Source organism: Teleopsis dalmanni, chromosome X (genome assembly GCF_002237135.1).
Source record: "Teleopsis dalmanni isolate 2A chromosome X, ASM223713v2, whole genome shotgun sequence".
Classification (NCBI taxonomy): domain Eukaryota; kingdom Metazoa; phylum Arthropoda; class Insecta; order Diptera; family Diopsidae; genus Teleopsis; species Teleopsis dalmanni.
In genome coordinates, this window is record NC_051848.1 from 54,854,451 (window position 1) to 54,865,375 (window position 10,925).

Sequence of the window (10,925 nt, forward strand, 5' to 3'; positions counted from 1 at the left end):
TATAGATATAGATATAGATATAGATATAGATATAGATATAAATAAAGATAAAAATAAAGATATAAATAAAGATATAGATAAAGATATAAATAAAGATATAGATGAAGATAAAGATAAAGATATAGATGAAGATATAGATATAGATGAAGATATAGATAAAGATAAAGACATAAATAAACATACATATGTTTATAGATATAGATATAGATGTAGATGTAGATGTAGATGTAGATGTAGATGTAGATGTAGATGTAGATGTAGATGTAGATGTAGATGTAGATATAGATGTAGATGTAGATGTAGATGTAGATGTAGATGTAGATGTAGATGTAGATGTAGATGTAGATGTAGATGTAGATGTAGATGTAGATGTAGATGTAGATGTAGATGTAGATGTAGATATAGATATATTTATATCGACTATTATTGTGTCCACACATGATTGCAGTCAGTAGAAGTTTTAATGGCAGTTAAGGAAATCATGTGATTCAATTGATCTCCTTTTGTGTTTATTTCTCTATATTATGACATATTGGCAGTTAATGTGTCTATACCATTTTGAGCACCTCTCCAGTCGTTCAGATTCAATATTCTTTGCATAATAAAAATCGCTTACAGGAACTGGCCACAGTCACATTTAGCACCTATGGATTCTCTTAGCAACTATTCTATAACTTTTTTAACTCATTTTTGAAAAAGCAATATCGATTTTCTGTTTTAGTTCAGCGAAAAAAAAATTTGAACAGTTTGCTGCACTGTTTCAGTATTAAAGAGGAAATTATATTCTAATTTTATTGGAAATTGTGTTTTGTTAGTTTCTTTAAGTCTGCAGTACTTATTAGTTTTGTTTTTAAAATTTTTAACTGAACCTCTATTGCTTACTGTATTGGCCCCTCAGGGAATTCCTTTTATTTATCTTATATACCAAATATTCCAATTCATGTTATATATACATATATATACTTTATAGCTATGCTTACAATACATAAACTTATGGTCAATTGCTGAGTATCGCTGGGCTTCTTTTTATTTTGACTACCATGCAACTACCTAATCACTGAGCAGTGGGACTGCACATAAATTATTTTCCAATTTACTCAGTAAACACGATTCTAGACAGACAAAACTATACGAGATACGTTCAATAGACGCAGTCTGAGCGAAACGTGGTTTGATTGATTTATGTACAGAAACGGTTTGAAAACACGCAACGTAATAAAAGCGCCCGGTAGAAGAAAAAATTTCCTAAAAGCTAATAAATTCTCACGCAACACAAAATAAAAAATACTGAAATATATATTATATTCACATATATATTAACATACATAAGTATATATATATATATATATAATACACCACTTGGTAGAATATTTGAAGGACATTGCGTGTTGTCATTAACTGACATTAAAACCCTAATATAAACTTTTTATGAAACAAATTCATGTTAACACATTCGAAACTTTATTGAGGTAGTCCGGTAGTCCATATTTAAGCGTATTGATTTCCCATGTAGGGGGTGTGTCAGGGTATAATGCTGATGTATGATGATTTAATCAAACACATTTTGATGAAGAATATACTGAAAGTTTAGTTTAACTAGCGAAAAGTATAGATATAGGACTTTTGATCAAAAATGACTATAATGTCTAGTTTATTTTCTTATTAGTATTTTTATTTTTAAAATATATGTTCAAAGTTAACCCAGTATTTAACAACTTATATGTAGTATTATATAATAAACTATAAATAATATGTAGTATTATATTAGTTGTTTAATTGGTTACGGAAGCACTGGTCTACCCAGGACTGTTATGCTAAGGACGAGGAAGAAGAAAAGGTTGGTTGAATAGTATTAATAACGAAAAATAATTTTAGCTAATCAAACTTCATGGAAACATCTTGGAAAGTACGATTTAACGCATCTAGGTCCACAATTTTTTCGAATACTTAAGATTGTATGTAATAAATAACACACTTTCAAACTTCTTAATAAATAATTTCTATTATGAAATGATATGTGGCATAGTCTCGTTGAAATCAAATATTTTACACATTACATTCACTCATAAGTGTGTAAATAAGTTGTTGATTATTGCTTTCTATCGGGTATCATCAGAGCTCATTTTCATTAGAGTTCAGACCCAGTCATGTCATCAGTTAGATGGATCAGAAAGTACTGCGTCCACAGCTGTTGATCCCGTTTAAATCATTTTTAGTTCAAATTTATCAAGACATAACCCAGAGGTATTAATATTTCATTATTTTTGACTATCAACTGGTTAGTAAAACCTTACTATGTGATGAGAAACCAATTAACTTAATGCATCATTTTTCAATTTTAAAATAAAATAAATTTATTTAAATTATAGTTTCGTATAATTTCACCTTAATTTCACACTCTCCTTAATTTCGCAAAAATTTTAATTTAATTTTCGTTTGGTTTTTTCCATATAAAATTCAGTTTTAAGGTTAGAACGAAATTAAGAAAATTGTCTTAATTTCCTTGAAACGAAGGCTGGATTTAAGGGACATTTCAAATTCAACTATAGGTAAGATAAATTTTAAGCGAAAGTGCGACATTAAATAAATATCAATGACAGTTGACTTTAATAAAATCGTAAAATATCTTGAAAGTAGTACAAATTTTTGAATTTGAATGTAGACAAAGAATTGTTACTTTTATTGGTTTAAAATAAAGTGAAGCTAATAAAACTACTGAATGCCTCCTTTATAATTATAATAAGTAACATTTAAAATTTTCCAGATACAATTTGCATTTGGAGCATATAATATAATTTGATTTATAAACAAAAACACATTTCCTTAATTTAGGGCAATATGAACACTTACGAAATCAACTTAAACTCATTTTTACGAAATTAAAGAAATTTGGCTGTCTGAACATAATATAAGACTTTTCAACTCAACTTTTTTCCGTTTTGCAAATGGTGACAATGGTCAAACCTTCTAATTATCGCCCGCGACGCTTGATGATGGTAAACCAATCGAAATTATAGCTAGCCTTAACGACTGACCAGGAGTCGTATCGAACTACTTTCAACCTCTCCGTTTCTGGTAGTTCTTAGCAGTTCAAGCACATACTAAGACACCGTTTTGCTTGTGATAGAACTCGGCTTGTACTTAACACCTACACAACGATATGCTGACTTTCTCTGTAGAGGTCCAAAAAGATTAACAATTTTCACCATTTTTATATCTTTGAAACTAACATATTTCAGCACTTAGTTGAGTGACAAAAACTTGCTCAGAATAAACATCGTCATCTAAATCTTCAAATCTCCCTTTGAAACTCTTAATTTAAGTACCATAAAAAAAAAATACTAATTTTACTCACAATTTTAAATGATATTGGCACAGTGTTAAAAAGGCATGATAAGGCAGTTTTTTATATTAAAATGACAATTTTTAAAATGCCAATAAGTATTTTTATGCAATGTGGCATACTAAGTAAATGAGAATTATATTTTTATGTTTCATACTAAAACTTGACCTTGTAATAATATAAAATGAGTTAATTGATGGTACTGCTATATATTTAATCACTTTATTTAATAAAAAATCAAGCATACTTTTGAACGTTTCGCTGGGACTATTAGACAAAAATGTACAGTGGTTTTTTAACTGTGAATTCAATACTTTCAACAAAGATACACTGTAAAAAAATTATTTTTCTACTATTCGACAAAAACAACGAAGTCATTTATTTAAAATGTCGTAAATTGCTAAAAAGGGCACTAATAAAACAACGAATTGTACCCGTTCACTCTGTTTGCGCTAGTAGTCAACTCTATTTAGTTAATTTTAATACAGTATAATTTAGAAAAGTCAGCGCTCGATTAAAGCAACAAATTCCTAAGAAAAACAAGCGAGTAGATATAGCGATATGTCAGTAGGAAAAGTTTAATAACAGCGGCAACAAAAGCTAAGAAAATCAGAAATGACTGTTTATTTACTTGAAAGGAAGTAATGTGTTGCATACTTTTATGCGGTTTAAAATGGCAATTTAATTTTGCATAAATCATTGCCTAATTTTGAGAATCACTCTTTTTTTTAATTCAGGATACCAGTTTCTACAAATTAATTGTAATAAATATAATAGATGGGATCAGAGTTCAGTGCATTTCATTCACGGTAACATCCTAAATAAATACGGAATAATCACGGTTTAGTTTTAAATAATAACCTCCGAAATATAAGCTTAGAAAAACTATATTCATTACTATATAAAATATCAACCAGCGTCTTTCAAACTAAAGTTGTCTTTCATATAGCTTGACTTCCAATGGATAATATATTAAATAAGAATTTATTTATACCAACAGACCTTAAAGCCCTTACGGTTTTTTATGGCTACACATCTTGATGTCGACTGAGTTCAGCATTTCTCTTACGTCAGTTACAAGAATATCGCGGGCAATTGCACAGCATATCACGTCACCAGAAAGAATGGTTCTATAACCACGGTTGCCACTTATGGTACTTTAGTACCAAAATTGGTACATTTTTTTTCGTTTGGTACTCATGTGCAAAAAATGGTACATTTTTGAGGACCCAACTTTATTGTGGATATTCCCAATTAATTTTTTTTATAAATGCAACTTTACACTATTTTATATTTTGTTCATTTATAACACTATGAAAAACACAGAACAAAAAAATAAAAAGGTCCAAAAAAATTTTGGACCGTCATAATTTTGGACAGAAATGGTACCTTTTTAAACCAATTTTGGTACAGAAAAAATTTTCAAGTGGGAACCGTGTACATAACATATTCTAAAAATGTTTTTAAGACTTAGTCCTTCACGTTCTACAGAATTTTTATTATTGCATTTGATTATTTATAATTTTGTTAATAATAGTCATGTTTTATTTGTATGCAGTTCTATCATTACAATTCTGGTATAAATATTTTATAAATATATTTCATCATAATTAGTTGCTAATTGTTTTGTTTTTAGGCCAACGCTATTGTGGGTTATTAGATGTTAAGCTTAGGTAATGCATAGAATTTTCACGAGTGCCTTTGGCCCTGAGTGTTCAATGTTTTTGCATAAAAGCATAACATTTTCTAATAAAAAACTAATTCAAAATCTGAGTTCATACAAGTGTTTTCTGTGGTTAAAGTTAAGTATGGTTAAATACTTTGGATTGTCTTCTATATCGAACACATTGCATTATTTTCTAATTGAAAAAAATATGTAATATAACAACTACGGAGAAAGTCCACTCCATTAAGTGAAGAGAAAATCTAACAATATCTTGGCATCCATAAAGTATTTTCTGCATGACGGTAACATCTTTATTCAAATCAGACTATATTTTTTAATATAATTTATTCTTAAAACGCATGTTCTCCAAAATGTTATACTTTTTCAAAATAACTATTATGAACGTTACTGTTACTTTTAAATCTGGGGAACGATTCCTATTTCTTTGGTGCACTGTTTTAACTACAAATTTAAGTAAAGTTAACTGTTTAGAATATTTTTTTCACTACGCCATTTTCCGTAATAGCTTTGTCTCCAAATATCGAAATTTTTAGATAAAAATCATCGATAACAAGTGATAACACTATTGTTACTCAATGGAATGGTTGTCGACGTCCGCTTTCTGCACTTATAGCTTTAACCTGTACAATTTTTAAAACAAATTATAATAAAAAAAAAAAAATATTGAACATTAATTTATATCGCTTTAAAAAATAATTTATACAGTTAACGTGGTGCGCCATCTATATTTCGTTATCATTTATTTATGTTGTAAATATAATCATGACTTCCTCCATAGAGATGGAAAAAGGTTAACAACTTTGAACCTTTATGTCTTTGAAACTAACATATTTCAGCACTTAGTTGAGTGACAAAAACTTGCTCAGAATAAACATCGTTATCTAAATCTTCAAATCTCCCTTTGAAACTCTTAACACTCTTAAATTAAGTACCATAAAAAAAAATACTAACTTTACTCACAATTTTAAAAGCTATTCGCATAGTGGTAAAATAGGCACGATAGGGCAGTTTTTTATATTAAAATGACAAATTTTAAAATGCCAATAAGTATTCTTATACAATGCAGCATACTAACTGAATGAGAATTATATGTTTGTTTCATACATTATTTGCTTACAAAATTTAAAACGGTAGCAAAATTATTAAAATGAAAATAAATGAGAATTGTATTTGTGTTTCATACTAAAACTTGACCTTATAATAATAATAAAGCAAGTTAATTGATGGATCTGTTTCTTTACTTTACCACATTACAAATATTTTGATCAATAAAATAAAATTTTTGTTTATCCACATTAGAAATATTTTGAAAAAGAAAATATAATTTTTATTTACATAAATATTAAAACATATATTAAAATGAATGTGAAGCAGTTTTAAATTTTAATTAAAAAAAATAATAAAAACAATTAAAAAAATAATATTACAATAAATTTATTGTGCTAATATTATATAAATGATGTTGTACAACACGTTGGTTAGGTAAAGATTATGAATGAAGCTATGAGAGACTGAAAATATACTTGTTTTAAGATGGTTTTGATATGTGCACTGTTGTCAAAACGGGGCCGGCCCCATAAAAGAGGAATCTTGCCTCTCTTGCAGGAAGAGGGAATCTGCCAAGATCTTAAAAATCTGTTTCCAACATAGTTGGAGTATTAACTCCAACTACCAACTAAGAATTTGTTGAAGAACAACAGGTGATCCCAACAAAAAAAAATCTGCCAAAACTGCAGGTTATATGATAAAAAAATGGTACGATCACAGAGCACTCCGACCTGTATCTCCTTGAGTCCACTAGTATTAGTCTTTCTTCTTGTTCAATTCTACTGATTACGCCCATTGCGATCACCTAAAACGCTTCAAGCGTGGGTTTCTATTCACCTGATTATTGTATTGTAAGTTGTTTTGGATTTTTCTGTCTGTTTTTTATTTTTATTAGAGCCTTCCACAACGTTGTATTTTCCGGTTTTTCTGATGGTTAATACTTGGAAGACTTATCTCAATTGTGCCTTGAGAGCTTTGTTATTTCATTATTGTCCCTCTAGAAAATTAGCTTGCACAACTTAAGCGTTCAAGAAGAGTTCAAGATTCTCAAGATTGTCAGTATCAGTAAATACTTTTTAAACTTAGGTTTGAAGTGCATCTACATAGTGTATATCGGAATTTAAGATTTGAATATTGATATATACTAGTAGTTGACTTAAACTTGACTTGACAAAGTTTTGGATTTATGTATTATTTTAGCAATTTGTAAAGATTTGCTTGTCTAGCTCTGCATTTTTTCCGGAAAAGTTACTTATATCGAACTTATAAATATTTTAATTAATTTTAAATATTAATTATTATTTTATTTATTAGCTTAGAACAAATTTTAAATTGTATTAATTTTTTTTTTTTTTTTTTGCCAACATTGAAAATATTTTTGATGTTATCGCTCACTCAAAGCGTTGAGAATTTGAATTGTTAATCTAAAAAATCAACAGATCATAATACATATTTATTTTATTGTTATTTCTGTTGTTTATTTCTATGTTAATTTGTTTATTTATAACAAAAATAGATGCGATGAAAATTTTTCAAAATAGTCTAAAGATATAACAAAGACGATAATGGTGACTGGTATGCACATATACTTATGTTACAATATAGGTGAGATAAGGTGAATGAGATAACTCTGAGCGCCTCGAGATTCATGTCAACATGGAAATAAGGAACTTATTCAAATTATCTAAAAAATTTATGACGCACAGTCTTTAAATGCAGCCAAATGGCAAATAAAACAAAGAGAAGAAATATATTTTGAAATCTTTTCTTAACCCATCTATTCTCACTAAACAATATTTAGCTATTTGATTATTTTAATTGCTGAAAGTTAATATTTCTCATGAGTACCTTTGGCCTTGAGTTCTCAAGGTCTATTGAATAACAAATCGTGGGAATCAGGTACATTTCCTTTTTTAACATAAAAAGAACTAATTCAAAATCAGAATTCATACAAATGTTTTCTTCGGTTAAAATATCTAAGACACCCTGAACTAATTGGTTTATATGCCAAAATTGCAACTCACAAAAAAAAAAAAAGCAATAATTAAAATTATAAGTAACTGGTTAAAGTGCTAAATTACTTTCGTCGAGCTCAGTTGGTTAAAGTGCCAAATTAGCAAATCTGTATCAGACTAGCTACAAATCATAACAATAACTATAACAAAAATAGATATCAGCATTATATAAACTTATCACTTGTTGTTCTTCAACTTAGTATCAGCAGACGGCTCTTCACAGGACAACGTAAACTGAAATACTGTCTTACGAAACTGGGCATATATAGGTCACATTCTTTTACAAACCGAACAGATTTTGGCAAAAAATGACCTCATGATTTCCGATTAGGCTGAAATTTTTTTTGTGAGCTCAGGAAAAAATTTTGTAAATTTTTTTTTGTGAATTTTTGCCTAGGAGATATGTACTCATGGGGTTTTGAGAATTGACATTGTACACACATTTTCAAATGACTATATCTCAAGGTCTATTAATGGTAGAAACTTCAAGTTGACTGCATTTTAAAGATAATTGTTTGAACTTTTAGAAAGTTGTTTATATTTAAGTAATTATATTAAACGTTAAATTTCAAAAAAAAAATTTTCTCAAAACATGTAGCCAAAATTTTCATGTTTTATATATTATTTAGATTTGTTTTTAAATTTTACTACGAAATAAAAATTTTCAAGATACCACCTTTTTTTGAAATTTTTTAATATTTTTTTTCTCCCGCAAAACACATCAAGCACACGCGGACCATATCTCAATTAAATGAATTTTCAAAGAATATACTACAAATATAATATTTTTGATTTCGATTAGTAATACTATTCTACATAAAACTCAAAAATTTCAGAACGATATTGTCCTTAAAAGTATTTTAAAAAATTGATTTATCCTTCACGTCACACCAAACACATACACACGATCATTCAGTAAAAAAAAGAGGAATATGTCACACAAATTTTTTCTTATTTACTTTTTATTTAGATTAATACATAAAATCTACTTAAAAAATAAATATTTCCAGTGTGATATTGCTTTTTGAAGTAATTTAGAAAAATTAATTTATCAGGCGTCCCTCACGTTACTCATACGCACCATAATACCATTAAATCAATTTTCCAAAAAAATGAACACAAAAACGTTTATTTTTTATTTCTGAATTGAGTTCGTCATTAAATTTTACATGAAATATTAACATTTGAAATTATTTCTATTTTTAAGTAACGAATTTTAAAATAATTAAAACGTTTTATGAACTTTTTTCTTACATTGATGAATCAAAAAATTAATTCGTTCCACACTAGCTGAACTACCCATCTAACTGCCGCACATAACTACACCTATTTTCCCTGAAGAAGTGTTATTCTGCTATAGTTGGAAAAACACTCTGCACAGATCAGAAATGTTATAGGAAATAAACTATAAGGAGCTAAAAATAAAATTATTTTTTATAATTTTTACATTGATTTAATTAATACTCATTTCATTATTTATACATAAGCTGTAATGTCTGAAGAACAAAATATTTTTCCCATTTATTTTATTTTTATTTAATTTTGTTTTATTTGATTTGTTTTATTTTGTCTTATTTAATTTTCTTTTATTTGAATTATTTTTTACTTTTCTATATTATTTTAATTTAATTTATTTTATGTAACTATATTTTACTTATTAAAATTATTTTATTTCATTAATAAAATTATATTTTATTTTAATCATATTATTATAATTTAATTTATTTCTCTTTGTATTTTATATTACTTTATTTTTATTTATTTCAATCATTTTATTTTGTATTATTTTATTCTGTCTTATTTCAGTTAGTTTTATTTTATATTATTACGTTTTATTTAAAATATTTTATTTCATAATGTATGTATATATTATATATATAGTTTACTTTATTTTATTTTACTTAAATTATTTTATATCATTTATAAAATTTTAATTTAATTTTATTTATTTTATATTAATTTAATCCATTGCATTATCTATTAATTTTATTCATTTCGTTTAATTTTTATTATTATTTATTTTATTTACTATTTATTAATTTTTTAAATTTATGTATAAAGAAGTTTTCAAAAAGTAGAGAACTACAACAACAAAAATTTATTTTTTATTATTTTTATTAATTGAATTTTTGTCTGACCACCCATGCATCCAGTGTTGTCAAATACCCATCATCAGTAGTCTTGGAATTATATATTGTATTTAATTATTCCAAATAATTTTCTTAAGCCTGCAAATACCAGGAATCAAACTCGTGTACTTCCAAATTTGAAGGTCGGAGTCAACGCATCTTAACCAACTGATCCAAAGCCGTACCTGAAGTACTTAATTTATTTATTTATTTAATTTTATTTAATTTTTTTTTTTATATTTTATATCGTTTTCTGTCTTATAATATTTTATTAAAGTTCTTTTATTCAAAATTATTAAATAACATTTTAAATTATTTTATTTTATTCAGTACATAAGAGTTTACTGTATTTAATTTAATTTAATTTTATTTTATTTTGTTTTCTGGTTTAATTTATTTTACTAAATTATTTTATTTAATACATAAAAGTTTACTTTATTTAATTTTATTTTTTTTTTATATCATACTATTTTTTGTTTATTTTTTATTTTTATTTTATTTTATTTTATTAAATTATATGATTTTATTTTGTTTTGTGTTATTTTATTTATTTTAATTTATGTTTTATTTTAATTAACTCTATTTTACTGCTTCTTTCTTTTCTATTTTGTATATTTTTATATAATATTATATATATTATTATAATTGTTATATAAATAGCAGTGGAGATAGCAGCAAAACATAAATCTTTGTTTTATTATAAA